We start from the raw sequence: 13,561 nt of genomic DNA, 5'->3' as shown, positions 1-13,561 counted from the left end.
TGAAGGTATCCACATAAAAGAGAAAAGTTTGTATTCCCATGGGAACAAGGGTAAAATATTGACAAGGAGACAGAAAAAATCAAGCCTTAACTAAAGGAAAATGACAGCTGCCTAACTAGTGGATACTGACTTAAAGCAGCATACAGTACATTATATGTAATATATACTGAAGTAATCACTTATGCAATATCTTTTAGAAAATACTTTTTGTAAATGGGAAACATTACACATTCTTTAAAGGATCTGCTAATTTTCACTTTTTGAATAACCAAATGACATCAACAAGACATCAATAATCCTGAGAACTACTTCAAACTTTTTTATGACATTTATGAATAAGACCTACATATACAGTACCTGAAAGGCTCCTGTAAGTTGAGATGGAAGTGTGTGGGAGAACCCAATTCAAATAATGATCCACAACTATTTTGACATTTATGAATAAGACCTACACATACCTGAAAGGCTCCCATAAGTTGAGATGGAAGTGCATGGAAGAACCCAATTCAAATAATGATCCAGAACTATTTCATCTGGTGGCACAGTAGTGCATAACAACCACAGCCTCCCACTTCTAAAGCTTGAGGAATTGTACAGTCAGATTACAAAATATTGCATCAGTTCACTTAATGTTTCAGACAAAAGGCATATGGAAGTATTCAGCAAGCTAATGGCTATTATGCAGGCAATCAGTATCCTGTTAGCTGAGCTAAACAATACATTTAAAGAAAATTCAAATTATCGTCATTTTTTCATTTTTTTCTTGAGAACTATGGTACGAATTTTTTTCTTGTGACTGGGCCTACACCATTTTTTTGGTCTGAAGAGGGTTGTATTTCATCACTCAAAATTTGTAGGCCTTTATGTTTTGTGTAGAGTATACAGAATTAAAAATAAAACTGTTACATTTTATCATATTCAAAATACAGTATAGAGATATGCTGAACACAGTGTTACCCTAAAAATGTTTGGCTAGGCATACTGATCCATGCCTGATCTGTGAAAAGCAAGGCATCCTATAATATAGTACAATATGGTTTGTTATTAAGTATGTTTACTACTGTTTTAGATTTTCATAATCAAAATTCTTTAAGAGTTGTCATGCCAATATAGAATTGATCCTTACAGTGCTGAATGGCCTCCTAGAATTGTCCATTTGGCCTACTAATTCTGAGCCCCTATGTTTGAGGACTAAATTATTCACTCCTTATGAGAAAAATGTTTATACTATTGCTAGTGAGGTAAAACAGAAAAACAAAAACACAGTAACCCCCCGTATTCACGGGGTATGTGTACCGCACCCCAACACGAATAGCTAAAATCCGCGAATACTTAAAACCCCTCTAAGAACACTTAGAACTGCCTATTTTGATAGTTTAAACACAAGAAAAACCCTCTAAAAATGCTTATACCTGAATATTTCAATAGTTTTATCAGAAAAAGTGCATTTAGTCATGAAAATTATATGAAAATACAGTAATAAATGAATATTTCTCAATGAAAAATACTGCGAATGGACGAATTTTCTGCGAATAATGGGTAGATACGTTCCACAGAAAAATCTGTGAATATGTGAGTCCGCGAATCGTGAGAACGTGAATACGGGGGGTTTACTGTAATATAGTTTAGCATGATTGTACCACTCTACAGAAGGTTAGTGGAAAAGCCCAAACCAGGTAAGACCAGCATCCAAGATGAGGGCAAGTACACTGAGGGTCCAAGCTTAAGAAATTTTTAAGGCTCAAATTTACCTTACACATTGGTCTCCAAGTTCCTTGTCACCCTATTACATGAATACACCCCAACCAAAATACCCTTACTGTTGTGCTACCTTGTTTCAGACACAAGCAATCTACTGGCACTCTTTGTAACTATCACAAAAACAGGCAAATTCTTTTTAAAAATAACAAGATGTGCACTTTAGAAGATATGCCAAACTTATAACTGCGTGACAAGGAAGTGAAAGTCTCTGTACTTGCAAATAAAAATGCCGATCACTGAAATACTATTACGCACATATCTACAGGAATGATTCTGAATGTTCCACTTCTGAAGTGCAAGGTAAGGCAAAAGTTAAAGAGAGGTTAGAAGGTGGAGTTCCTTCAGTCTATGTGAAATTGCTGTGAACTGATGTGGGAACCAGGTAATACAGTAGGCCAGCAATTAAGATAGAAAGGTGCACCCTAGTTGGGGTCAAGTTAGGAGGTACCATAACAATTCATGTGGCTCTGATTTTTCTCTTTCAGAGGAATCAACTACAGGTACTCCGGCCCTACAAAAAGAAAAATTAAATGATACTCTATGCAATATTTTGTTCATTACCCTACGAATTTGCCATCTACGTGTATCCCCTAATATGGTTATACCTTGCACAAACCACACAGTTGACATCTGTATGTTGTGTTATAAACCTCCATTTCCACATCTGCAGACCATTTCTTACACCCTCCCATTTTTCATAAACACATCTGCAATTTGGCAAACCTTCTTCCTCTTTCCCAGTTGCTCTGCGTTCCCATTTCCTAAGCCTGCCATTCATGGCTACCCCTTCACTCCTATGACCTCTTGAGAAGAAATGAACTTACTATTATCCATGATAAAAATCTGGATCCAGAACCCATTATTATCCATGATAAAAATCTGGATCCAGAACCCCAAACAACTGTTTGTATAGAGTATGAGACATCATCTGTGTAAAATGTTTAACCGATGACTGTAGTATTTTGGACTTCAGATCTTTGTAACTTGTAAACCGGCCAGTTAATCAGATTACTACCTTAGGCTTCAATTTTTTTATTCAACTTTAGTCCACTTCTACAGCCATATGATCATTGGCTATTATGCTGGCCATAAGCAAAAAAATTATGCATCCTAACCTAACTTAATTAGAATGGACACACTGAGGCACAATTTTTCCCTCTGCTCCTAGTGTGTTTAATAAAACTTAACCCACAAAGTCTTATGGGGATCCTGCCAATATGTGACACCCTTAATCAACTTTTTAAAAATTTTCTTTGGAAATTTTTCTGATACTTTTTAAACCCATATGCCAATGTTTTATATAATGTATCATCATTAAAATTACCAGGAAATGGCACTCGTCGCTGAAACTATAAAAATTGATTGCTTTATCATTAAAAAAAAATTGCAAAAACTAAAATGAAAAAATTTTAGCTTGATTTTTTTTATTTTCAGTTAACTCAACAAAACACATATCAATGATGCATGTCTGTCCTTCCATATATGCTTAGAAAGGAAATTTAATTCAGAAATTGGAGAGAAAAATTCAAACTAATATCAGAAGTAGTTCAAACTGCAATGAAAGCATCTCCTAATGCATTCCCAAGACTAATCATTCTCGCAAATCTGATTACATTATCTGCATTTTTATTAATTTCCATCACTGTAATGTCAATGACAGCACCTGTTAGGAATTAAGAAAGATAAGCACTACCTTGGGTCCAAAATTCCTTTTCCTGTCAGGCAGATTGACAGGACCTGCATTTCCACAAAGAAACAAAAATTTAGTGCCACATCTGTTGTTCTGGTAGACAGGCATGTGCCCAAACGGAGGAGACATTATCGCTTGCCCCACAATACTATCATCACTATTTCTATCACTTACAAGTACTTCAAAATCATCACTTCCAGATTCTGTGTTGATATCAAAATCATCTTCACTACCTTCCCAATCACAATCACTCTTCTCTCTTTCCACTGCTTAGCAAAAATAATAACTTTTAATACAAAAAGGATTCCCAATTCTTAAACTTCCCAGATGCCATCAATATACAGTATGCACCAACTTCTTGAAAATTAAAAAGTTGCACAAGCGTACTATCAACTTACTACCTAAAAACAGACACTGTGGCAACAATTACTTTCTCCTAACTGGTTTACAAATGAGATGGTGTCATCAAACTCCAGCTCTCTCTGCCCATAGGCCTATCTCCTGAAGGGTTTCAAATAAATGGATCACTAAAATCAAAGGTCACATTTTGGTAGCACATAAAGAGTTGATTTTGTAGATGTGTCACTCTGCATGGGTCAGGCTCAACAAACCTCCTACAATCTTTTTACAGTAGTGTTTATCCAATGGTAACTCATATGCCTACTACAGTAGCCTAACAATGCAGACATTGCCTAACCCACCCTAAAATGTTGAGCAAAACTGAAGAGTACTACTGCACAAGTGGTTTGTTAACTATCAGTTTATGTGTAAAATGGGCTGTGTTTAGTAACCCTCCCCCCGGTAGAGCTAAATATTAACTCCGCGCTGGGGATTTCCTTGTCAATTAACTTTTTCTACAGTATTTTGATTGCTAATTAAGGCTTTACCTTCAATTTTTGTCGCACGACTGTAATTAACCTGTAATTAACCACAGAACTTCTTCCAACAAGCTAGGGGACCCAATCAGAAAGTGGGGTATACCTCCGGGACAGGGTGATTTGCTCCCCCGATTGTTATTATCCTACAATTTAGGGGACCCCTAGGGAAAGCAGGGTTATGGGTGGGGTAGACTATGGGGGGTGAGAGGGTGATAAAATTTTACTGTATACAGCATTACAGAGACCAAAACCCTTACATAAACACAGGAGGAACAAGAGAACCGAGGTAGCCATTACAAATACAAGTCCTTTCACTACTACTGCTATTTCGAATGCTGCCACGGACGCGCACTCTTATAGGGGAGCTTTTGGTACACAGCCCAACTTCTTACTGAGGAAAAAGGGGGGGCTGGGGGGTTCCAAAGCCTATAAATACTTATACAACCAATTATGTTACTCTTCTCTCCGTTAAGAAAAACCCTCCTAATTCTTTGTACTACAGCCCAAACAGATGGTTAGGAACGGGTGAAACGATGTTTGGATTCATACTCCAAGTTACTTAAATTTCTTTCTGTTCTCGTTTTCTATAACCAGCTTTCTTTCTGCTTGCCTTTATTTTTAGTTCCTTATTCATAATTATTACTGCTCCTGTACATGAACGCATTCCCTGATATTTGCCTTATGAGCATTACAATACAGCATTACGAATGAGGATAGGTCTCAAAGTAGCTCTTCGTTGGGTGAGTCGGTAGAGTTGTGGCCTAGCACTCGCTAGACCCGAGTTCAACTCTCCGGCCGGCTAATGAAGAGTTAGAGGAATTTATTTCTGGTGATAGAAATTCATTTCTCACTATAATGGGGTTCGGATTCCACAATAAGCTGTAGGTCCCATTGCTATGTAACCAATTGGTTCTTAGCCAAATTAAATAAGTCTAATTTCTTTCAACATAAAATATAGGTTTGGTAATTTTTCGAAGACTCCAGCCAGCCGTTTTTGCATGGAAAACCAAATTTTCTGGTAGTTTTTTTGTTGTTTAGTTGTGCTCTGATGATGATATCTCGCAAAAATGTATAGTTTGCCCCTTACTCTATATGTATGCAAAAGGAATGGGTAGTCTCGAGTATTGAAATCGCAGCATATTTGCATTTTTTAAAGATTGTCGCAGGCACGCTATATGGCAAGCCGTTGCCACAGGGTTCACAGGACATTAGCACTTAGTCAATGCATTAAAAATGACACTTCTAGACTAGATTTTGTTTCTTACCTTACTACTGGAGTCTGATGTTTCAGCAACACCACCAGGGTGAACGTAGAACACAATCCTTGCCACACTTGGGACACTTCACCTTCTTTGGAAGAACGCCGTGATCTATGAAAAATTGTACAGATTCGTCATTTTTCTTAAAAAACCGGCTAATAGCCTCATATTCAGTTACAGCACAACCGTCACAATTGGAAGCCATGACTACACTAACTTGGTTTTCAGTCTGAACCGGCTTTTTTCCAACGACATCCTTGGAAACACGAAAGAAAAGCACTGTATAAAAATATCTGAATTTGATTGACGATTCAAAATTCAACTCCAGTAGGTCAGCACAGCTAAGGAACAACTGAGGGGAACGATGCGCAAACGGGTTGTCGCCGTAAAACACACCAACTGAAGTCCAGCAAAAGCAGGTGCCAATAGTAATGCTTTTACTACAGCTACTGTATTCTAATTGAAGAATCTTGTTTAGTGGGTGGAGTCATTACATGTAGGCGAAAATTGTCACAATGCGCATTTATCAGAGGAAAACAAACATACGAACGGAGCTACCCAGCTTAATAGTGAAAACATAAACAATGGACTTGGAAAAAACTAAACTTATGTAAGTTTAGTATTTTTTTCTCTGTTATTAATCATTTGGAAGATAATGCATAGAGAAGAAGTTTGTAGTTTTATGTCTTTTATTCAAGAAAAATATAAATTTTAATGTAGAAGGTGGCTGGAGTCTAACGAAAAATACCCATAGGTTTTTCTGTTTGTATTATGATGATTTGAATGATTTTGAGGTTTATTTATCGCAAATGAATACTTATCCTTCCTGGCATATATATACAAAATTAATAAAAATGACTTGTCAGAATGCACCCCCTCTCCATACCTAATAATGCAAAACTGTGTTTACTGATTACAGTTTTGCCGTTTAGCTAAGGAGAGGGGGTGCAGTATTCTGACAAGTCGTAATTTTATTAATTTTTGTATATATCATTTGCCGGGAAGGATAAGTATTCATTTGCGATGGAAATAAACCTCAAAATCATGCAAATCACATCATAATATAACAGAAAAACCTATATTTTATGTTGAAAGCAATTAATGTCCATAAGTAAAATAATACCCTTTTTTTTTTAGGTCTCAAAGTACGGGGCTGCACCCTAGAGGAACTGAGAGGAAATAGGGGGTTTCAGGAGGAACTGAGAAGTTTTTCTTGCCATTGGAGGGGGTGTGGGGGGTATTCATACACAATCCTCACAGGTTACACCTTCATCTTTCCAACTCTTACACCTGTCTGTTTGCGTTGGAACGGTTCATAACCCTTTCATCAACACAGGAACCAAGCATGGTAGTAGGCTAGGCTAGTCTTCAGTCTTACAGAATGTTGCACCCTTCCTACACAGTCCTAGGGGTCGGACTTCTAACTGGGGGTCTTAAACACACAAACAATTCCAGTAGGCCTATTCACCATCAATGAATCACAAAACAGTCTTGAATCCCTAGGGTAGGGTGGGGTATCCATTTAAATCCAATTAGGGGTATCTTTCATTTGCATCGGCTACCCAGTCTTAGCCCAAAGTCCCCTATAAGATAGCCTAACATCCCGAGATAATGGACTTTAGCAAAGACCATGCTGCCTGGGTTGCCTAAGCTGTTTTGATTAGACCCTAATCCCAGGGTAGCTACTGGCTGCCCCATAGCCTACTAAACCTCTTAAGTTTTCCGAAGAGGCCTATATTTACAACCTCAGGTAGGCTGACTCAGCCAAGTGTCAAGGTGTCACCTACCGCAATAGTTTAACCGTTTGCACTCAACACTATTTTACTTGAAATGGATAATCCTAGTCCTAACAGAAATGCCCATGACACTGACCTTTACGTTGGGGACGGTGAACAAATTAAGGAAATTGTGATTCTTTATGAGAGGAAGTCGTCCGTAACGAAGCGTGCAAAATAAACAATCAGATTCACTCAGGGGAGCTTTGTGTTAACGTTAAGTCCTAGCAAACGTTTCTTTAAGTGTTGTGGTGACAAACTGTCAATAACCCCTCTCACATTTACAGGGTAAAATTACGCAGACATAACAGCGCAAAAATATTGTGTGTAGCCTCTTTGACTATAAAGACAAGATAACTACAGGAAAAGTTGACGATTCACATGTTAAACGGTCATTGACCTGTTACAGTTATTATCCTGACTGGATCACGGGATTTGGTTACTCTTGTTTTTTACTGTAGTGTTAATATTCCGATTTGCTTGCATAATATACGCAGGCTTCAGCAGCATAAGTTCTGTGAACATCTTGACAGTCCATGCCATAAAATCAGACTATTGTCGTTAAAGTCAAAGATATTCAAACAGAGCCAAGAAGGTGAACGTCCCAATAATTATACGGCTTCAAGATCACGAACTTTAATTTGCAGTACAATAACATTTATTTCCAGGTGATACAATTTACAGAAAAACTCAAAACTATGGGATTTTTTTTTCTCGTTCGCTCATCGAAAATCCAATAAACATTGGCAATACGAAAAATCGTCGTGTAATGCCGATATCATTTTTCGTTAAACTAAGCACGATAGACTTCCAGCTTAAGGGTTTTTCCATTACTGTCATTAACTGAATGTTATTTTGTTCCTGACTCCCTTCAGATCTGCTTTACCCCTGATAACCAACCCCCACACCCCACAAAAAAAAAAAAATCCAGATCTAGCCAATAAAAAGCCAAGATGGCAACATGCTTATTTCTATTTTAGTTAGGAAAAAATTGATTGTGGGCGAAGAGTACAGTTGAAATGTACCGTTTCTCCTTGTATTTTCATCACCTCGGTATTCAAGTAAATTAAGAAACTGCCGTATTTACTAATTTCTTCGACTAAGACTCAGACAAGGTAATCGAGAGTTGTGCTGTGCATTTATAGACATTGAGACGGCATTTAATAGTTTTCTGGTGTTTAAGAAAAAAGTACCAGAAAAGTTGCTAAGATTGGTTGAAACGGTGCATAAAAGAGCAAGGACAGTAGTAATGACAGCCTGTGGAAAAAAAAACTGAAATGTATGAAGTTAAGTTGGTTTGCATCAAGGATCAGCACTAAGCCCATTTCTGTTTGCACCGGTTATGGATGCATTGAATGAAGGATTAGGGATGAAAATCTATGGAAATTATTATATGCAAATCGTCTGATGAATACAGGAGAGACCAGAGAACGATTGCAAATAAAGGTGAAGTGTAGCAAGAATCTCTTGAATGTGGTGGCCACTGATGGTAGATGAGGAAAGGATGGGTTATTTATACGCAACAGAAGAGGCCTAAATTTTAACCAGATAGAAGTGTAAGTGTGGTAACAGATTATGCTATTAAGAATAAAGTAGATCAGAGACAAGAAGAGTATTTTTCTTCCAGCACACTGGAATTAACAATTCCTAATTATCAAAATGCTATTTAGATTTGCTATATTTGCAGCCAAATTTTAAATATAGTTCACACGAGTAATAAATTTTTATTATAAGTCCTAACAATCAACTGTAAATTTGTATCTTTTTTGTAATTTTTAAGACCAAATGTCAAAGGGACGGGGAACCTAATACCTATTTATACCAGAGGCTTGATGCGAGCAAATGAAAAAAGGAGGAAGAAATGTTGAACTTGACCATGAAGGAATTGACTGAATTTCGGTCTCTTCAAGAATAAAAGATTAAAAGAGTCACAAAAAAAAGATGATTCCAAAGCCTGCCGGTAAAAGAAAGAAACAGTTGCTGAACCCATAGTTTCATAAACAAAACTCTGTGAAAATTGTCTATAAATTTGTAAGGACTGAGTGAATGTTTCTTCAAAATTTAAGACTACTTCTTTTTACTATTTTATTTTTATTCCTAGTTACTAACAATAAAAAACAGTAATTCCAGAGCCGATGACCACACTTATTACTGCGCAAGAAACATACCAAAGAAGTTAGTTACTACTCAGTCCTTAATTATATAATTAAAAGTTCAGAAAAATATCCTTGAAATGTTTACCCTTTGGTTGTCTATACTGGTTCTGGTCCCCAAAGGTTCATAAATAAAATGGCCCTTTGGCTGTAACATTAAGTATTGTACAAAAGGTTTTCGTAGAATTATCAACTATACGTCTCATAATAGTTAAAGATCTCTTAATCACATCGTTGGCATACGACAGCATGACAGGAAATGACGCGTGCATCATCACTATTATTATTATATTATTCAAAAGATGAACCCTATTTATATGGAACAAGCCCACAGGGGACACCGACTTGAAATTCAAGCTTCCTAGAATATGGCGTTCATTCGAAAGAAGTACCTACGGTCTTATTTAACGTACCGTTGTAATTTACTATAGATTTGTTCATCGGAATGCATGATAAATTATTTTTCATCCCTCAAAGTTCAATTTCCGAGATAACTTCTAATGACAGTTTGATCATTCCGTTGGTTTGCATTTCTGCCTTATTGTTTGTAACCGAATGTTGCCGCTGCAAATTCAAGATAGGAGAGATGCTTCGGTTATCGGGTAAGGTGGTATAAGGACCCTGCCCGACAGCGGAGAAGGAAAGCTTTATGATGAGCAAAACGTAATTACACTGAATGACCTGAATGTCATTACAGTGAAACTCTGGAGCTCGAAATAAGTGTAAGAGAACTGAAAACTGTAAGTATGGTGCGCTAATGGTACAGGGAGAGCATTCCAGTCGTTTATTATTTGTGCGTATTGCACATTTTCATTTGCCCATGAATTGGGTACAGAGCAATTATATGGAACATTCCTAGGGTCTCTTGGGGATTATTAGGTCTGTCGCTACTAAATCCCTCAAATACATTTGCTCTATGATAAGTATAACAACCGTATAGTTTTTCACTCTTTCTTTCTTCAAGCGAAAGTAATATGGGATACTATTAATGTTTGTTTTGAGCTAATGGCAAATATATACAGCCGATAGCCACGTAGATAATCCCGATTGGTGGAAGCTCATGCTCAGATCCCACTTTAGATTACAATGGTACAGGCTGATGGTAAATTATTTACTGTCACTTCTAAGAAAATCAGACTAAAATGGAATAATTTATATTACAATAATTTTGCTTATCAGTATTATTTAGTATTTACTGACATCAACTTTCGTGGTTTTAATCATTTATATTTTTATACCAAATTGTAACTCTCTGTTAGTTTGTACATACTGTCAAAAAGAAGACATTATAAGAGATTAGAATAGACCATAGAATTTAGGCCAAAGGCCAAGCAGGGGTGTCATTTGGGGGCTTGGGGGGCAACTGCCCCCCAAGACTCAAGTTGTCCCCCCAACCTTCAACTTGGCCCCCTCATCCCCCAAGCCCCAAGAAGTAACAGCTGCTAGTTTTCCATTATTCCTACCGAAATTCAAATGTGTCATCACATTGAGTTATATCTATCTATCTATCTATCTACCTACCTATCTATCTATCTATTTTATGAGCTTCAAAAAGCACAAAAAATAGCTCAAAATAAAAAACCCAGCTGAATAAGCTCGCTTCGCTTGCCAAACCGTCTTTGCCCCCCCCGCCCAACATAAATCTGAAACGACGCCCCTGAGGCCAAGCGTTGGGACGTATGAGGTCATTCAGCACTGAAAGGGGAAACTGAGAGCAGAAAGGTTTTAGAGGTGTAACAGGAGGAAAGCCTCGCAGCTGCACTATGAAACAACTGTTAAAGAGGATGGAAAGTCAGATGAAAAAAAGAGAATATGAACAGAGGTACAGTAAGAAGAATGAAAGAGGTTGAAGCTAGGGTCCTAAGGGACGCTGCAAAAACCCTTAAGTAACGCCTGCAGTGCTCCACGTGAGGTGCACTGATGGCATTACCTCCCTACGGGATTATAAGAGAACACTGAGACAGGGAGTCCCAACCATAGGGATGTTAAGTATCATTCCAAAGCTCAGACTAAGGAACATTGTAATCTGCATACTTACTGTATATAGGGGCCAGCTGTGGGAGGTGCTACCACGTCTCGGGCTAGACGACGACAAACCTAGACATGGAGTTCATTACCCTTAGACTATCGGTATTGCACACAGCTCCAAACGGAAAACTTCTTGGGTAAACATTGCGTTTTATTATTCAGAGATTTACCTCACAACCTCCTTTTGCCCAATTCATTTCGATTTTCTGTTATGGGAGTGAGGTGCGTACCGTGGAAGCTTGCTGATTAAATTCATGGTTTTTATTTCAAGAAAGCATATTATTTATGATGACGTAATAATCATTTTAGTAAACTATATGAAGATGAGAATATCTCTTCCGATCATCAAAATCCAGCCAGTCTTAGAATAAAACATAACTGTATGTGATGCTTCGTCTGGAGTAACATTTCATTTCACTTTTTCTTAACACAAACGAACATCTGGTGTGACTGAAACCAATTTTGTGTCCAAATACATGTATTACGTATAAAATCTGATTTCTCTGTCAGGAGCGTTCACCAAAAGCACGACGCTGAATCGTAGCGTAAAATGATAAGTGCGGTATTGCATTCCTATGATTTTTCCCTCCAAGTTAATGCCAACTTGAACGCCTAAGAAAACGGGACTCGGGTGACGCGCTTGAGGTAAGCTCGGTAATAAGTAGATTCTTGGAAGTGTGCAAGGTTGCTTCAGATCGAGTTCATTGCAGTGATTGGCTTACGTTCTCGAAGCCACCGCTAGCGAGGAGGAGCTTTGCGACTGTGGGGTCATGTATTTACTCCCCCTCTCTCTCTCTCTCTCTCTCTCTCTCTCTCTCTCTCTCTCTCTCTCTCTCTCTCTCTCTCTCAGTATGACCTACAGACAAAGGCCCGGTTGTCTGCAGCGTAGGTTGCATTTGCAGTTGCACTCGCTTCTCGATCGGTTCAGTATTTTTCTGGCGTGTTCTCTCGCCTGGGGAAGCTCATGTGTAGCCTCTAACGTTAGATTTGTCTCAGAGACCACAATCGTCGAGATGCGATAGAATTATTATTTCCTGAGAGACATGTTTTAATTCGCAGTCTTTGTTTTTTACGGTAGCGTAAAAAAAAGTGATGTCGAAGTATACGGAATGTCTAATACTCGTACAAGTACTGAACTGAATTGCACAATCAGTGTAGTCAGGGAGATAGCTGCCGGACTATGATAAACTCAAAATAGTTTTTTCAAATATTGTGCTAACAGGAATAAGCATTTACAAGAAAAAGCAAAAACTGTAATTCAGTTTTTCGTCGTGAGTTGGTGTTGTGTTTCCTCAAGAAAAACAAATGGAATGACACGTCCAGATGGTTTCGTCTTGAAATAACTGTGGTAAACGGTACCACTGGCACAGTTCATTTAACCCAAATAATGTTGTAATCACAACATTATTTAGGCGAGCCATATGTTCACAGCGCTGTCGCACCTTCAAGAATAGCCAGGTGATCTAGTCTAAACGATAATAAACTCTGTAAGACGTCATCACTAACCAGAGCAACATCATGGAAGAAGTTCAGCGAAGTTGATTACTGAGGCTAAGTTCTGATTTTCAGGCGCACAGTCTTAAAATAGATTTCGTGTCAGTTCAGTGGTTTGACGATACAAGACAGGTTTAACTTGAACTGAAGTTGGATCATCCTCATTTTTTTATAATGACGACTAGAAAAATGTAAAGGGAAATCAAGAAATAAGTGTAAATTTTTCTCAAATAATCTTATTTAAAACGTTTTCTGTTCACAAGATCAAACAAATAGGTTCTTAAAGGCAAAAATTATAAGAGAAAGAACATTGTTGTTTGAAAGAGATTTAACTTAAGAACAGTGGAACTGACACTGAAAACTCTTCTTACAATAAACTTGAGTTTATGCGACAATCTTGTTGTTTTAGAATAATCTAGACTCTGTTGGGTGAAGCGTTGTTCCCAAAGCAGTCCGCAGAGAAAGGAAATACCCCTAGCAACAAAAATATATAGTTCAAGAGTAAAGAAGCTTCAAGCAGTTT

The 13,561-nt window shown here is 37.7% G+C and overlaps 2 protein-coding genes across 3 annotated transcripts in view; one reads left to right on the top strand and one right to left on the bottom strand.

Annotated features, from left to right (window-relative positions):
• Positions 1 to 13,561, bottom strand: part of MED21 (mediator complex subunit 21) — a 215,570-nt gene that overhangs the window by 24,169 nt on the left and 177,840 nt on the right. The gene's annotated exons all lie outside the window — the stretch shown is intronic.
• Positions 12,437 to 13,561, top strand: part of LOC136839411 (uncharacterized) — a 9,874-nt gene continuing 8,749 nt past the window's right edge. The window contains exon 1 of the mRNA XM_067105417.1: positions 12,437 to 13,561. This exon is cut by the window's right edge and continues 1,551 nt beyond it. The gene's annotated coding sequence lies outside the window, so the exon portion shown is untranslated.

This window comes from Macrobrachium rosenbergii, chromosome 6, assembly GCF_040412425.1.
Source record: "Macrobrachium rosenbergii isolate ZJJX-2024 chromosome 6, ASM4041242v1, whole genome shotgun sequence".
NCBI lineage: Eukaryota > Metazoa > Arthropoda > Malacostraca > Decapoda > Palaemonidae > Macrobrachium > Macrobrachium rosenbergii.
Note: the sequence above shows the minus strand (reverse complement) of the source record. Positions and strands in the feature narration are given on the sequence as shown.